This window comes from Chiloscyllium punctatum, chromosome 12 (assembly GCF_047496795.1).
Source record: "Chiloscyllium punctatum isolate Juve2018m chromosome 12, sChiPun1.3, whole genome shotgun sequence".
Taxonomy (NCBI): Eukaryota; Metazoa; Chordata; class Chondrichthyes; order Orectolobiformes; family Hemiscylliidae; genus Chiloscyllium; species Chiloscyllium punctatum.
Genome location: NC_092750.1, coordinates 8,774,626 through 8,792,256, shown reverse-complemented (window position 1 = coordinate 8,792,256; position 17,631 = coordinate 8,774,626).

The following is a 17,631-nucleotide window of genomic DNA, read 5'->3' as shown; positions in this document are numbered from 1 at the left end:
TTTATCTCAAAGATGAAATTATTTCCCCATAGAAATATCTGATGGTGCATAGCTATGTGCTGTCTTTATGGTAATAATAAAGTGGAGGTGATGGCCTAGTGGTATTATTGCTGGACTGCTAATCCAGAGACCCTGGTAACATTGCGGGGACCCAAGTTCGAATCCTACCATGGCAGATGGTGGAATTTCAATTCAATAAATATCTGGAATTAACAGTGACCATGAATCCTTACCTAGTCTGGTCTACATGTGACTCCAGACCCACAGCAATATGATTAGATTAGATCCCCCACAGTGTGGAAATAGGCCCTTCAGCCCAACAAGTCCACACCAACCCTCCGAAGAGCAACTCACCCCAGACCTATTTCCCTCTGATTAATGCACCTAACACTATGGACAATTTAGCATGGCCAATTCACCTGAGCTGCACATCTTTGGACTGTGGGAGGAAACCAGAGCACCCAGCGGGAACTCACACAGACACGGGGAGAATGTGCAAACTCAACACATTCACCCGAGGGTGGAATTGAACCCGGGTTCTTGGCACTGTGAGGCAGCAGTGCTAACCACTGAGCCACTGACTCTTAAATGCCCTCTGGGAAATTAAGGATGGGCAGTAAATGCTGGTCTAGCTAGTGATCCCCTCATCCTGTGAAAGAATAAAAAGAATATATATATATATATATATATATAGAGAGAGAGAGAGAGATAAAACACAAATAATTTCAAAATTCAGTGTAACGCTGTGGAAGTTTGACAACCTACTCTGATCTGGCAAACACATACCCCCTGGACATATTTGAGCATAAGATACAAGGATAGAAACGGGCCATTCAGCCCATTGAGCCAGCTCTGCTATTTAATGAGATCATGGCTGATCTGATAATCCTTAACTCCACTTTCCTTCTCTTATCCTTGTTATCCCTGATTCCTTTACTAATTAAAAACCTGTCTATCTCAGCCTTTGACATGTCTTCCTTCCTGTGGCACTTGTTTGACAAACCTGGCTGTCCGGCTGCTGTCACACAACATCAACTGAACATTACTCACCATCAGAGTGTTCTTCCTCATACTCTCTGTGTATGATAGGTGGCGCCGTACATTGGTGTGAGATAACGTCTCATCCATATGGAGGTTTACCAATGAAGACTTTACATGAGTTGGTAATGGGTTTACATGGGTTGCATAATGAGAAATCTTTGCTAGTGTCTAAGTATTTGCATTTCTACCTCACTATCGTTTTCCTATTTATTTATGACAACGGTGTCACTGACTAAGCTAGCATTTATTGCCCATCCCTAATTGCCCAAAAGACAGTTTAAGAATCAACCACATTGCTGTGGGTCTGGAGTCACATGTAGGCCAGACCAGGTAAGGATGGCAGTTTCCTTCCCTAAAGGACATTAGAGATCTAGATGGGTCTTTCCAATAATTGACAATGAATTCATGGGCATTATTAGACTTTAAATTCCACATTTTTCTGTACTGACTTCACATTTTATCATCTTCGGTGGAGGGTTTCAAACCTGGATTCCCAGAACAGTATCTGGATCCCCAGAATGAGACCTGGGTCTCTGGATTAACAGTCCAGTGATAACACCAATAGGTCATTGCCATCCCAGTTAGGCATTCTGTACAGGCTCGTTGGTCACATACCTCTTCGTTCCCCTCTGTCTTTGGAGAAGAGTTGCTTGAGATTTGGGGTGAACTTGAACAATTGGTTGCTGGGCATCAAGTTGTGTCTGGGGATGGTAATTGCTTCTCCATTGGCTTTACATGGAAATGCTACAAAGCAGTGTGGAAATCTTGCTCAATACTTGATGGTTATTGACTTGATATAATGTACCACATGCTCAGTCAATTTGAACTTGGATAGTTGATGATGATGTAATATGGTCAACTCCCCACTTAGTCTTTAAACTGTGGGCCAGTGAACTGTCCCAGATATTATCTGATCTGGGACATCAACAAAACTGAACATTGTGGCCATTGTATCAAGGACAGTGATGCACAATGGAAAATATAGAGAGTTAATCCATCATAAGGATATCAGATCCTCCCTGTGTGCGGTGAGTAGATCATTTACTACCATTGTTAAGGAGTGCATGGACAAAATCGACACAAGATGGATGTTTCCAATGACCGGGGAGGTAGAACCAGAAAATCACAGTTTAAGGATTCGAGGCAGATATGAGGAGAGATTTCTTCATCCAGACCGTGGGGAGCCTGTGGAATTCTCAACCACTGAAAGCCAAAACATTAAATATTTTCAAAAAGGAGTTATAGTTCTGAAGGCTAAAGGGATCAAAGGTTAAAGGGTGGAAGTGGGAACAAGGGATTAGGTTGGATGGTAGTCATGATCATATTGAATGACAGACTAGGCTTGAAGGACTGAATGATGTATTCCTGCTCCTATTTTCTATTGTTCGATGGAACATAACATGGATGTCGAGGTTCTGTCCACTGCTGGGCTTGGGATATTTCCCATACATCTCATTCTTCATAAATGGGTGATTAGTCAGATTCCTCTCTGGCCAGTACACAAATTGTCAAACCAATTGTTTTGTGAGATTGATACCATTAGACCATAAGACATAGGAGCAGAAATTAGGCCATTTGGACTATTGGGTCTGCTCCGTCATTCAATCATGGCTGATAAGTTTCTCAACCCCACTTTTCTACTTTCTCCACATAACCCTTGATCCCCTTGATACTCATGAACCTATCTATCTCTGTCTTAAATATACTCAATGACCTAGCTTCCACAGCCTTCTGTGGCAGTAAATTCCATAGATTTCCCACTCTCTGGCTGAAGAAGTTTCTCCTTATCTCCATTCTAAAGGGTCTTCCCTTTACTCTAAGGCTGTGCCCTCGAGTTCTCATCTCTCCTGCCAAAGGATACATCTTCCCACCATCCACTCTGTCCAGGCCATTCAGTATTCTGAGATCTCAAACAGTATCCCTTTCATCCTTATAAACTCTATTGAGTATAGTCCTAAAGTCCTCAAACGTTCCCTAAATGTTAAGCCTTTCAATCCTGGGATCATTCTGGCGAACCTCCTCTGGACCTGCTCTAGGGCCAATACATCCTTCCTGAGGTCCAGGGCCCAAAATTGCTCACAATATTCCAAATGTGGTCTGACCAGAGCCTGATGGAGCCTCAGAAGTACATCCCTGCTTTTACATTCTAGTCCTTTTGAGATGAATGACAACATTGTGTTTGCATTCCTACACCATGTGTCCCTGGTGTAACATGGGCATGATATCTTGCCATGATGTTTTCGGTAATAGCAATTGTTTGTCCTTGAAAATAATTTGTTGTGGTGAATGAAGTCTGTAGCCAAAATGAGCACATTCTCTCAGGAACCTTTTCAATACTGTTAGATCACCCCTGGACAGTGATCATTTGCAACTCCTGCATTTGCTCACTTTCAGCAGATACTGATTACAGCTGTTCACACTGGCTCTGACCAACGGGTAATAGGTCAACTTAGAGAATGTCTTCAACTTCAGAGTCTGGCAGCAATGGACACATCAAGAGGAATGTCTTGGTTAATGTGATGGTTGGAGATTCTATTCAGAGTGTAAGACATAATCACCCCCATACCTGAGTGATATCTCATTTTAATGTTGTATCCTTGGAGATGGTTGACTGGCTCAGTTGTACCACAGTAGGTGTGACCACTATGTAATCTGGGCACAGTGGTAATCTTACCAGCACTGGACCATGAATGGAAGGCTTTGGGAAGGCAAAATGTGAATTGGAACTACATTGTGATTCTGTCAATGTATCGAATTGGTGATCCATTGTATGCTAAGATGATCTTTTTGTCGGCTCTACTATGGAGTCTCATTTTCTAAGGGGTATGGCTTACAGGGTGTCTTGTTGGCAGTGGCTCTGGTGTCAGTTTTAGATTCTACTGGTTAACGTTTATGAAAGTTTCTGATTGCCTTAGGCAATCAACACAGTGTGTCAGGTTAACAATACAGAGAGCCCGGTCATGTTCTAAAATTTGCCTTTGACTTGGTCGACTCTGAATCTCATTCATATGTTTGCACAAGTGCAACTTTTTAACCCTTTCCTTGCTGCCATGGTTGAAGTGTTGTACCATCTTGTTGATTTTGTGTCTGGCTTGGACAATGGAATCAGAGTTCTTGCACATGCCCCAATGTCCCTTGGTGCCAAATGCTATGCAGAAAAGTTGGGCAGCTTTTGGGTACAAAGAACAAAGAACAAAGAAAATTTACAGCCCAGGAACAGACCCTTCGGCCCTCCAAGCCTGTGCCTATCCAAATCCACTGTCTAAACCTATCGTCCAATTCCTAAGCATCTGTATCCCTCTGCTCCCCACCTACTCACGCATCTGTCCAGACACACCTTAAATGAATTTACCGTGCCTGCCTCTACCATCTCTGCTGGCAACGCGATCCAGGCACCTACCACCCTCTGTGTAAAGTACTTTCCGTGTGTACCCCCCTTAAACTTTTCACCTCTCACCTTGAACATGTGATCTCTCGTTATTGAATCCTTCACCCTGGGATTATCCACCCTCTCTATACTCTTCATGATTTTGTAAACCTCAATCAGGTCCCCCAATCTCATTTTTTCTAATGACCACAATTCTAACCTACTCATAGCTAGCACCTTCCATACCTGGCAACATCCTCGTAAACTTTCTCTGCATTCTCTTCAAAACGTCCCCATCGCTTTGGTAATGCGGCGACCAGAACTGTACACACTATTCTAAATGCACCGAACCAACGACTTAGACAACTGTAACATGACCTGCCAACTCTCGTACTCAGTACTCTATCCAATGAAGGCAAATATACCATATGCCTTCATGACTACTCTGTCCACCTGTGCAGCCACGTTCAGGGTACAATGGACCTGAACTCCCAGATCTCTCTGCTCATCAACTTTTCCTAAGGCTCTTCCATTTACAGTATTGTTCGCTCTAGAATTGGACTTCTCAAAATGCATCACCTCACACTTGCCTGGATTGAACTCCATCTGCCTCTTCTCCGCCCAACTCTCCAGTCTATCTATATTCTCCTGTATTCTCTGACAATCCCTTATGCTTTCTGCTACTCCACCAACTTTCGTGTCAACTGCAAACTTACTGATCAGACCAACAGTGCCCTCTTCCAGATCATTTATGCATATTACAAACAACAGTGGCCCCAACACTGACCCCTGTAGAACACCACTGGACACCTTTCTCTATTTTGAGAAATTCACTTCAACTACTACTCTCTGTCTCCTGTTGCTCAACCAGTTCTTTATCCACCTAGCTAGAACATCCTGTACATCATGTAACTTCACTTTCTCCATTAGCTTACCATTGGAAACCTTATCAAACGCCTTACTAAAGTCCATGTATATGACATCTACAGCCCTTCCTTCATCTAACAGTTTAGTTACTTCCTCAAAGAGCTCTATTAAGTTGGTAAGGCATGATCTCCCTCACAAAAAAACTTGTTGCCTATCACTGATAAGCCCATTGTCTTCTAAATATAAATAGATCCTATCCCTCAGGACCTTCTCCAGCAATTTTTCCAACACTGACATCAGGCTCACTGGTCTGCAGTTACCTGGAATATCCCTACTACCTTTCTTGAACAGGGGAACAACATGAGCAACCCTCCAGTCCTCTGGTACCTCACCTGTATTTAAGGATGCTAGAAAGATATCTGTCAGGGCCCCAGCTATTTCCTCTCTCGCCTCCCTCAGCAACCTGGGATAGATCCCATCCGGTCCTGGGGATTTGTCCACCTTAATATCCTTTAGCGTACCCAACACATCCTCCCACCTTTTGTCAATGTGATCCAGAGTAAACAAACTTCTATCTCTAATCTCAACATTCATCATGACCCTCTCCGCAGTGAACACTGATGCAGAGGTAGATGAAACAAACCACATCTGTAGCTCATTTTGTTGGCTCGATGTGGGGTTCACTATAATGTTGGCTGCATCTAAAGCATTCCTGATGAAGGGCTCGTACTAAAATGTCGATTTTCCTGCTCCTCGGATGCTGCCTGACCTGCTGTGCTTTTCCAGCACCGCACTCTCGACCCTGCATCTAAAGCATGCAATTGTTGTGGGCCTGTCACTGTGGCTTCACATCTTCAGTGTTAATGGGATGGCCCTTCATCTTGTCCAAAAGACCCTTCCTGAAGACTTTAATTTGTATTGAGGTGATGACGAGCTTGATGAGCCTGATCGTTCTTCTTTGAAAAAGTCACACTAATGTCTTTGCTGACAAATTGGTAAATGGACTCTAAGGGTCGCTGTCTACGTGGCAGTATTCAGAGTCTGTTAATCCTGAAGTTAATACTTACCCTGAGCTGATCTTTGAGAATCTTCCAGAATGTCCTGGATCTTTCTGTTGGTTTGCAAAAGACTGGATATATTGATGATGTATGAAGCTGGTGTTTTCAAATATCAAACAAGGATTGTAGAGGACTTTCCTCAGTATCATCGATCACTTAATCTGTAAAATCAAACTGCATAGAGTTGTACAAGAGGGAAACAGGCCATTTGGTCCAATTTGTCCATGCTGACCAGGTACCCTAAATTATTCAGCATTTGACCCATATCCCGCTAAACCCTTCTTATTTATATACCCATCCAGATGCCTTTTAAATGTTGTAATTGTACCAACCTCCACCACTTCTTCTGGCAGTTCCTTCCATACACACACCACCCTTTGTCTTAGGTCTCTTTTAAATCTTTCCTTTCTCACCTTAAACCTATGCCATCTATTTTTGGACTCTCCTACCATTGGAAAAAGACCTTGACTATTTACCCTATCCATATCCCTCATGATTTTGTAAACCTATATAAGGGTCACCCTCTCAGCCTTCGATGCTCCAGGGAAAATGCCTCCAGCCTATTCAGCCTCTCCCTCTCGGTAAAATCCTCCAGCTCTGGCAACATCTTTGCAAATTTTTTCTGAACCCTTTCAAGTTTCACAACATCCTCCTATAGCATGGAGACATGAATTGAATGCAGTATTCCAGGAGTGGCCTAACCAATGTCCTGTACAGTCACAACATGACCTCCCAATTCCTATACTCAATGTTTTCACCAGTAAAGGAAAGCACACCAAGCGCCTTCTTCACTATCTTGTCCATATCTGGCTCCACTTTTAAGAAACTGTCAACCTGTACCCCAAGGTTCCTTTGTTCAGCGTTATAAGTCACATGACACCAGGATATAGCCCGAGAGCTTCATTTGAAATCACAAGATTTCAGAACGCTGCTCCTTCATCATCTTCTGTCCAAAAGCTTGTGGTTTCAAATAAACCTGTTGGACTATTACCTGGTGTCATGTGACATCTGACCTTGTCCTCCCGAATAGAATACCAGCACCGCCACATCATTCAGAATGAAGTGAGAGTTGGGGTAGAGGGGGATCTTGAAGGTGTTGCTGTTTCCACTGACTTGTCATGAATGGTGGTAAAGGTTATGGGTTTGGAATTCAAAGATCTCTATGGAGTTCAGATGCTTATACAACTCAATTCAGTCATAGCAACATTAAAGCAGAAAAATTGTAATAAACACATCCCAGAGTTAGATAGGTGAGCAAAGAAACAGTCAGATTCCTGGAGAATTATGCCTGATTCCAGGGGAAGAAGCTTTGGAGTGGAACTTAATGATGTTCCTCTGGCCTGTGTACTGGTGGGAAGTAAGATGAGGTAGCCATAGTTCTACAGCACCATGGGGCTCCTATCTCCCTCTTACTACAGAGGGAGAGAGAGAGAGAGAAAGAGAGAGAGAGAGAGAGAGAGAGAGAGAGAACTATGGCGATTTAACCTGATGGTTACCACACCTTAGCCAGTCAGGCAGCATCTGAGGAGCAGGAGAGTCGACGTTTCGAGCAATGATGAAGAGCTTATTCCTGATGAAGACATGATGTGATGCTTTACCACATTCCCCCTCCTGATGAAGACTACATGCTCGAAACGTCGACTCTCCTGCTCCTCATATGCTGTGCTTTTCCAGCACCGCACTCTCGACTCTGATCTCCAGCATCTGCAGTCCTCACTTTCCCCTGTCACTCTAAGTTGCAAACTAGCCACCCAGCCAACTGAGCTGACTGACCGCTTGCCTGTGGGAAACCTGCAGTTTAAAAGTCTCTCTCATTCTGCGAAGATGAACTCACAAATCCGACAGTCCCAACTCAATCCTGAGGGCAATGTGGTCAAAGGTGCCAATAAACAGAGGGCCATCAGTCCTCATAAGTAAAAGAAAAACTCCCACAATTCTATTTGGACAAAGAATGGAGCAGTCTTGCTGATGCCTTCTCCAATGTTAATCACTCAATTTCATAACATTGAAACAGATTACCTGATCATTAGCTGCTCGAGGGAGCTTGCTGCTTGCAAATTGCTTCCCTTGTTTACCTAGCAACCGTGACTAAATTTCAAAAGAGCCCTATTGGCTGAGAAGTCTGTTGAAATCTCAAAGGACGCTATATAAATGCACATCGAGCTATAGACAAGGAGCTGGCATGGCCTCATATCTCATTAGACCAAGATGGTGGTTTAACCTGAGGATCACCACGCCTCAGGTGAGGAAAGAAGGGTCCTTCATGGTGACCTCAGGCAGTGGGAGAATTGAACCCATGCTGTCAGCAGCGTGCTGCGTCGTAAGGCAACTGTCCAATCAACTGAGCTAACCAACCCCACCTCAGGTCCAGGGGTACTGTCTCTTTATTGAATTGCCTTCAGTGATTGCCTCATGGTAGAAGTCACCTGACTACAACAAGCCAGGTAGCTAGTACTGTAGTGATGGTAACGAGGTCAGGCTGGTGGACCTCGTAGGATATGACTTCATTGATTGGGGCTGTTCATCTGATCTAATCAGGGAGCCCCGGCTGACAGATATGAACAGGAGTGTCCAAGGGTCTGTTCACTCTGAGGGAGCTGGCTCTGAGGGAGCCAGTCCAGAGTCAAGCATAAATAAAGGCTGACAGGATACCCACCTTTAATGAAATATTTCAAGGAGGGTATCACATTACTATCGAGAGTGTGGTGCTGGAAAAGCACAGCAGGTCAAGGCAGCATTCGAGGAGCGGGGGAATTGATGTTTCGGGCATAAGCCCTTCATCAGGAATCCTGCTCCTCAAATTTCTCCTGCTCCTCAGATGCTGCCTGACCTGCTGTGCTTTTCCAGCACCACACTCTCGACTCTGATCTCCAGCATCTGCAGTCCTCAGTTTCTCCGATCGCATTACTATCCCAAACAAAATTAGATTAGATTAGATTACTTACAGTGTGGAAACAGGCCCTTCGGCCCAACAAGTCCACACCGCCCTGCCGAAGCGCAACCCACCCCATACCCCTACATCTACCCCTTACCTAACACTACGGGCAATTTAGCATAGCCAATTCACCTGACCTGCACATCTTTGGACTGTGGGAGGAAACCGGAGCACCCGGAGGAAACCCACGCAGACACGGGGAGAACGTGCAAACTCCACACAGTCAGTCGCCTGAGGCGGGAATATAAGCCTTTTATTTTTCACATACCTCCTCTTTCCATCCCACCCAACGCCCCTTCATCCCTCTACCCTCTGAAACCCGTACGTTCATACATGAGGTATTCCTAGCAGCTGAAGCCTGACAAATAGGCTTTAACCTGAATGTAGGCCTCGCTGTCAGCTAGGCAATTTGTCTCTTTACACAGAATGCACCGTTACATAAATCTCTCACTTCCCAATTGAACAACCTGTTCTAATCTCAAACACAAACACACACACACAATACTGAAATACCTCAATATATTAGTAAAATGCTTCAATTTATAACCTGAATGTCAACATGGGCAGTAAAATAAATCTTCTGTGTAAAAAATAGAGAGAAAATCCAATTGAAATGTAGCTAGTCTGTGGAGCTCATTATAAAGCTGGCCTTGGGCCCTAAAAGTTCTATTCATGAAGCAAGCCCCAGTGAATGATACACAAGAGAATTTGTGACAATTAGACTGGAGATGCTTTTAATAATTGTTCTATCATTTTATTTACTAGATGCTGCAGCTCCCCGAAAATGCGGTATTAATTACTTCACACAAGCAGCGACAATTTGCTCCATGGGCACATGAGCAGAAGATTAAAGTGTTGATGACCTGAGTACATTAAACCACCAACAAGTATAGTTGTGGCATGCCGCTGACATATGCTTTCACTGCACAGTTATTAAATGACATTACATATTCACTAGAGGGACAATGGCATTAAGATGAGAGTTTATATTAATGTAAATTGTATTTAAACTGCAATTTACTCAATAATTTACTAACCATTAAACTGCCTGAAGACACATTGTTAAGTGCGCCCGTGCACCAAGTAAGTGACCTTCTCTTTTCAAGGGTTTTGTTTGGATCATTGTAATTACCTCTTGGCGTGTTACGGACAGCGGTTATGTTACTGGGCTGATGATTATGAGAACGTGCCTTCAAATTCCTCCGCTGTGCTTTAAGGATGGAAGGGCGGGAGATGAATACAGGATCCTAATCTCCAAAATGGAGGCAGGTGAGATCATAGAATCCCTACAGTGTGGAAACAGGGTCTTTGGCCCAACAAGTCCACACCCATTCTTCCTGAAAAGTAATCCACCCAAACCCATTCCCTTGACTAATGCACCAAACCTACACATCCCTGAACACTATGGGCAACTTTAGCCTGGCCAGTTCACCTAACCTGCACATCTTTGGATTGTGGGAAGAAACCAGAGCACGCTCACACAGACACAGGGAGAACATGCAAACCCCACACAGACAGTCGCCCAAGGCTAGCATCAAACCTGGGTCCCTGGTACTGTGAGGCAGCAGTGCTAACCGCTGAGCCACCATGCCATCTTTGTCTGCATCCACTGGAGTGCATGGGGCATCAGCACCATATCCCCCAACACCAGCCCCAACCCATGCCCCTCACTGGGAGCTATTTTGTTGGAAGCCAGATCAAGGCAGGGAACAGCACATCCCAAGCAGCAGCGTGTATTATCGCTGAGGCATTGAAGGGTCTACTATCGGAGGTTGAATTTTCCAACCTTCCATGGCATTGGCCATCCAGTGACAGACTCCGGCGTGCCCCACAGTGTCCCTCCACATTACCAACCGGGCCAGATCTGCGGCAATGGTTTGTTTCCACGGGTGGGGGTGGAGTGGTAGTGAGGGGCTTTCTCCCTTTCCAGTGGGGGCCCTGGACATTTTCAATTCCAAATTTGTTAAAGTTGTGGGGAGGGCAGATCAAAAGTGGTGGCACCCTCCCTGTCCCTTAATTATAACAGCATCTCCATCCATTCCATACTGCCCCTTAGTGATCCCCCAACTTTCAAAAGCTGACTTGCTGACTGGCCCTCACCAAGGCTCCTCCTCCGACCTCGCTCTAGCCAAACCCATGACCACTTCCAGCTCGAAGGAGAAGGGCAGCAGATACATGGGAACACCACCCCCTGCAAGTTCCCCTCCAAGCCACTCACTGCCCTGACTTGGAAATACATCACCATTCCTTCACTGTCGCTGGGTCAAAATCCAGGAATTCCTTCCCTAAGATCATTCCCTAAGACCCACAGCACATGGACTGCAGCGGTTCAAGAAGGTAGCTCACCCCCACCTTCTCCAGAGCCAGCTAGGGGTGGGCAATAAATGCTGGGCCAGCCACTGATACCTACATCCCATGACTGCACGAACACACTCTATATCACTGCATAGAGAAACTGGGAAATATATCTTTATGTTATGTTGTGATTGTGGAGTAATAGGACCTGGGGCAGCCTGTTCCCTTCCCTGGGGGGCATTAGTCAACTGGTTGGGTTTTGCAACAATTCAGCACCTTTAATAGTTTCTCTGATACAAACCTCTTTACTTACAGATTTCTTTTGTAACCTAAATTCAAATTTCCAAACAGCCCTGGTATGGTTTCAGTTCATATGACTGGATGCTGTAACAGAAGCATGCCTCTATATTACTCTGTTTTAAATATTACCAAATTGGGGAGTTATAGTCAGATTCTCTGGGTCCTCAGAGCTCACATTAGTGTAGTCACTGCTTTTTGATCCCCAAGATATCTCAGACAATCTGATTGCTTGAAAACTTCAAACCATGACAAGGTTAGCTCAGAAATTGGAGCATTGACTTGAAAGGATGGAGAAAGATCTGATTTTGTTAATGGGACAGTATAAGTACTGCACCTCTACAGATTCCATTGGCTGGATTATAATTTGGTTAAGAAAATGGAAAACACAACAAGTAACAGAGAGTCAAAGAGCATGGAAGCAGACCCTTTGGCCCAATTCATCCATACTGACCAGGTTTCCAAAACTGAACTAGTCCCACTTGTCTGCGTTTGGCCCATATCCCTCTCAACCTTTCCTATCCAGGTACCTGTCCATATGTCTTTTGCATGTTGTAATTAATGTCTTTTAACTATTATAATTAAAAATGTTGTAACAAGACGTTTCAGCTTTAGAAAATATTGAAGGGACTTGGGGAGGTTACATAGATAGGGATGGATGAGGCTACGGGGGGGGGGGGGGGCGGTGATTCGAAAGCTATGGCGAGAATTTTGAAATCTAAGCGAAGGGATGCCTAGGGATGGGTAATAAATGCCAACCCAGCCGATGATGCCCAACTCCGGGAATGAATGAAGCAAACTAAAGCAAGGTGTATCTGCAAATACAGGGATGTCAGGTAAAAGCCCTGGGTTTCTTTCTAAAACAACGCGGAAGGGTTAAGCAAGCAGCAGCTCAGTCTTGACATCCATCAGTGTATTTGTGTCTAACAAGCGAGGGAATCATTGCTTTGAGACGCAACCAAAATGAGAACCAGGACTCTGAGGAACAATCATTTGAATTGCTCATTTACATCTGATTTGCTGTCTATCCAATGATTTCATCAAATTCTGATCAACGGTGTGACATTTCAGAGAGTTCTACACCATAGGCCCCTTCACTGGCAACCAATAAGCAGGAACTTAACAAATTCCTGTGAATTTTGACCCATTGCCATTCTTGCAGGGAGGGTTCGATGCTATTGGTCTCAACCCATATTCAAAACTAATCTTAGAATAAAAACAAGAGCCAGAATAATCGGTAAGTAGAGAGAAAAGATTTTTATTCCATTGGCCTTTGGGATTGGATTGAGAACCAGCTCCCGGAGGTGAGAGGATAATTTTATCTCCCACCAGGGAGAGAAACTTTCCATCCCAGCTGTCTGGGCTGAACGAGAGGATGTAATGTTCAATTGATTATGTGGTTCTGTTTACGATGGAGGCTGTAATTGATTGGCTAAGGATAGGTGTGGACCCAGAAACAAGCAAAACAAGCTGTGAAAAGGTTAAACAAGGAGCTGCAGATGTGGGAGATCTGAAACCAAAGCAGAAGTTGTTGGAGAAACTCAGCAGATCTGGCAACATCCAAGTCTGGTGACTCCTCATCAAAACAGTGAAAAGAGCTGGATACTGACCTTGTAAAAGCACCACAAATAAAATCCTGTTACAAAACTAGAAACTTGTCTCATCTCTGCATAGATCTGAGAAATATATCAGATACAGCAGATGTTGAAATCTCAGATATGAAAAGACATACCTGTAACAATATCTGAATTTATTTCTTGCTTGGTTCTGATGCTGGGAGCAGCTGACCAATGGAGAATGATTTAGGGCTGGAATTAGAATGTTTATTCAATGGTTACAATGAATACTTGGATATCCTACACCAGACCAAAGAACTGAGAAATCAGACACAGGTCTGGAGTACTGTGCCCAGTTCTGGTCACCCAGTTATAGGAAGAATTTTTTTTTAACTTCAAAAATATACTTTATTCATAAAATACTTTGATGATCTGTACAACTGGACATGCCATACATATGTAAACATTCCATTTGTTTGCATACCGAAAACAGAGTAATCATTCCTATTTACAGGTCTGTACGATTACATTTTTACCTGAGGCATCAGCAGAGCTGAAATGACTGCGTGGGCCCCCTGTTCTTCTTTAGGCAGGCAGATGTTACACGGTGGTCTTTCCCCACCGCGCCTTGGTGGCAGCTGCCCCAAGCTTCAGCGCGTCCCTCAACACGGAGTCCTGGACCTTGGAATGTGCCAGTCTGTAACACTCAGTCGGGGTCAACTCCTTTAGCTGGAAGATCAACAGGTTTCGAACCGCCCAGAGAGCGTCCTTCACTGAGTTGATGATCCTCCAGGTACAGTTGATGTTTGTCTCAATGTGCGTACCGGGGAACAGGCCGTAGAGCACGGAGTCCCGTGTCACGGTGCTGCTCGGGACGAACCTCAACAAACACCACTGCATTCCTCTCCAGACTTCTTCTGCGTAGGCACATTCCAGAAGGAGGTGTGTGACAGTCTCCTCCCCCCCGCGGCCGCTTCGAGGGCAGTGTGCGATGCGGCTGAGATTCCGGGCATGCATAAAGGATCTCACAGGCAGAGCCCTTCTCACCACCAGCCAAGCCATGTCTCGGTGCTAGTTGGAAAGTTCTGGCGATGAGGCATTCTGCCAAATGGCTTTGACAGTCTGCTCAGGGAACCGCTCGATAGGATCCGCCCTCTCCTTTTCCCAAAGGCTCTCAAGGACACTACGTGCTGACCACTTCCTGATGGACTTGTGGTCAAAGGTGTTTTTCTTCATAAACTTCTCCACGAAGGACAGGTGATGCGGAACGGTCCAACTACTCGGAGCGTTCTGCGGCAGCAAGGCCAGGCCCATCCTTCGCAACACTGGGGACAGGTAGAACCTCAGTACGTAGTGACACTTGGTGTTTGCGTACTGGGGATCCACGCACAGCTTGATGCAGCCCCTGTTGCCCAGATCTTTGTACAAAGAGTCCCTTCGGACTTATAGGAAGAATATTATTAAGCTGAATTCAGAAGAGATTTACCTGGACGTTGCTGGGTAAAGAAGGTTTGAGTTATAAAGAAAAGCTGGATAGGCTGGAACTATTTTTCACTGGAAGGTATTGTTATACAAGCTTATAAAGTAATGAGGGGTATGGATAGAGTTAACGATAGTTGTCTTTTCCCTAGGATAGGGCGATTTCAAGGCTGGGGGCACATTTTTTAAATTGAAAGGAGAGAGATTTAAAAGAGATGTGAGGTGTAAATTTTGTACGCAGAGGGTAGTTCGTGGGTGGAATGAACATCCTGTGGAAGTGATGGATGTGGGTACAGTTACAACATTTGAAAGACATTTGGATAAGTACAGGAATAGGAAAGGTTTAGAGGGATATGGGCAGGCAGGTGGGACTAGTTTCGTTTGGGATTATGTGCAGCACGGACTTTTTGTCATTTACATAAATCATTTGGATGTGAGCATAAGAGGTACAGTTCGTAAGTTTGCAGATGACACCAAAATTGGAGGTGTAGTGGACAGCAAAGAGGGTTACCTCAGATTACAACAGGATCTTGATCAGATGGGCCAATGGGCTGAGAAGTAGCAGATGCAGTTTAGTTTAGATAAATGCGAAGTGCTGCATTTTGGGAAAGCAAATCTTAGCAGGACTTATACACTTAATGGTAAGGTCCTAGGGAGTGTTGCTGAACAAAAAGACCTTGGAGTGCAGGTTCATAGCTCCTTGAAAGTGGAGTTGCAGGTAGATAGGATAGTGAAGAAGGCATTTGGTATGCTTTTCTTTATTGGTCAGTGTATTGAGTACAGGAGTTGGGAGGTCACGTTGCGGCTGTACAGGACATTGGTTAGGCCACTATTGGAATATTGCATGTAGTTCTGGTCTCCTTCCTATCGGAAAGATGTTGTGAAACTTGAAAGGGTTCAGAAGAGATTTACAAGGATGTTGCCAGGGTTGGAGAATTTGAGCTATAGGAAGAGGCTGAATAGGCTGGGGCTGTTTTCCCTGGAGTGTTGGAGGCTGAGGGGTGACCTTATAGAGGTTTACAAAATTATGAGGGGCATGGATGGGGTAAATAAGCAAAGACTTTTCCCTGGGGTCAGGGAGTCCAGAACTAGAGAGCATAGGTTTAGGGTGAGAGGGGAAAGATATAAAAGAGATCTAAGGGGCAACATTTTCACACAGAGGGTGGTGTGTGTATGGAATGAGTTACCAGAGGAAGTTGTGGAGGCTAGTACAACTGCAACATTTGAGAGGCATTTGGATGGGTATATGAATAGGAAGGGTTTGGAGGGATATGGGCCAGGTACTGGCAGTTGGGACTAGATTGGGTTGAGATATCTGGTCGGCATGCACCGAAGGGTCTGTTTCCATGCTATACATCTCTATGACTCTATGACTGGTTAGGGGAGAAAGTGAGGACTGCAGATGCTGGAGATCAGAGCTGAAAATGTGTTGCTGGAAAAGCGCAGCAGGTCAGGCAGCATCCAAGGAGCAGGAGAATCGACGTTTCAGGCATGAGCCCTTCTTCAGGAATGAGGAAAGTGTGTCTAGCAAGCTGACTGGTTAGACTGGACGGACTGTTTCCGTGCGGTATGACTTTTCAAAGGGTCTCAATCCAAGATGCTTTAAGATAGAACTAAAGAAGCAGCAGAAACATTTTAACATTTACTTCCCTGTGTTGGTTTCCTGCTTTTGCCAGTTATCCTGTCAGGAAAGATGACATTTTAGTCTTTTTAGTTTACGCAGAGACTTGTGATCTTGAAATTACAACCTAAAAGTGAACAATGGTAATGAGCAGTCTGGGTGCCAAAGAGGAAACTGGATACAAGGTTTGCAAGGACAACTATAAAGAGACATGTGGGCAGGATGTTACTACTGGAGACTCCGAACAGGTTCAAATGGTGATTTTTCAATGTGTGGGGAGCTATCACTTATTCATGTTTTTAACAAAATTGTCTAATCAATGGCCAGAGGTTCACTGTCCAATTAAGCGTGGGGAAGGTGATAATGTCATACAGCACAGAAACAGACTCTTCAGTCCAACTCGTCCACACTGCCCAGATATCCCAATCTGACCTAGTCCCATTTGCCAGCACTTGGCCCATACCCCTCTAAACCCTTACTATTCATGTACCCATCCAGGTGTCTTTTAAATATTGTAATTGAGGAGCGCCATGGGTATGTTAAGGAGAGCTCATGCCCAAAACATCAATTCTCCTGCTCCTCGGATGCTGTCAGACCTGCTGTGCTTTTCCAGCACCACACTTTTCGACTCTGATCTCCAGCATCTGGACTCTATGTTAAGGAGGGACAATCCTCTTAGGATAGAGCTTCCTGGCTCCAATAATAGAAAGAATAGTTCAGATGGTTTGTACCACCTCAGTCTGCCCAGACAGGAAGTCACCTCTAGATGGCAGCTCTCTTCCCTGCCACGCACCAAGGGGCCAACTGGAAAACCCCTTTGGTCACTCACAACAGGCCTGAGCAAGGTGAACATGAGATTCTGAGGAAGGGTCACTTGCCCCTAAACATTAACTCTGATTTCTCTCCACAGATACTGCCAGACCTGCTGAGACTTTCCAGCAATTTCGTTTTTCTTTTCTGATTTACAGCATCTATTGTTCTTTGTTTTTATTCTGAAAGAGGTGACCATCAACTTCTCAACACGTGTGGGGTCATGAGCACTGCCCACCTTGAAACAGCCTCCAGGAAGACAACCTGGCGGCAAGGTAGCTGGACAGCGGGGACGTCCATGTCAA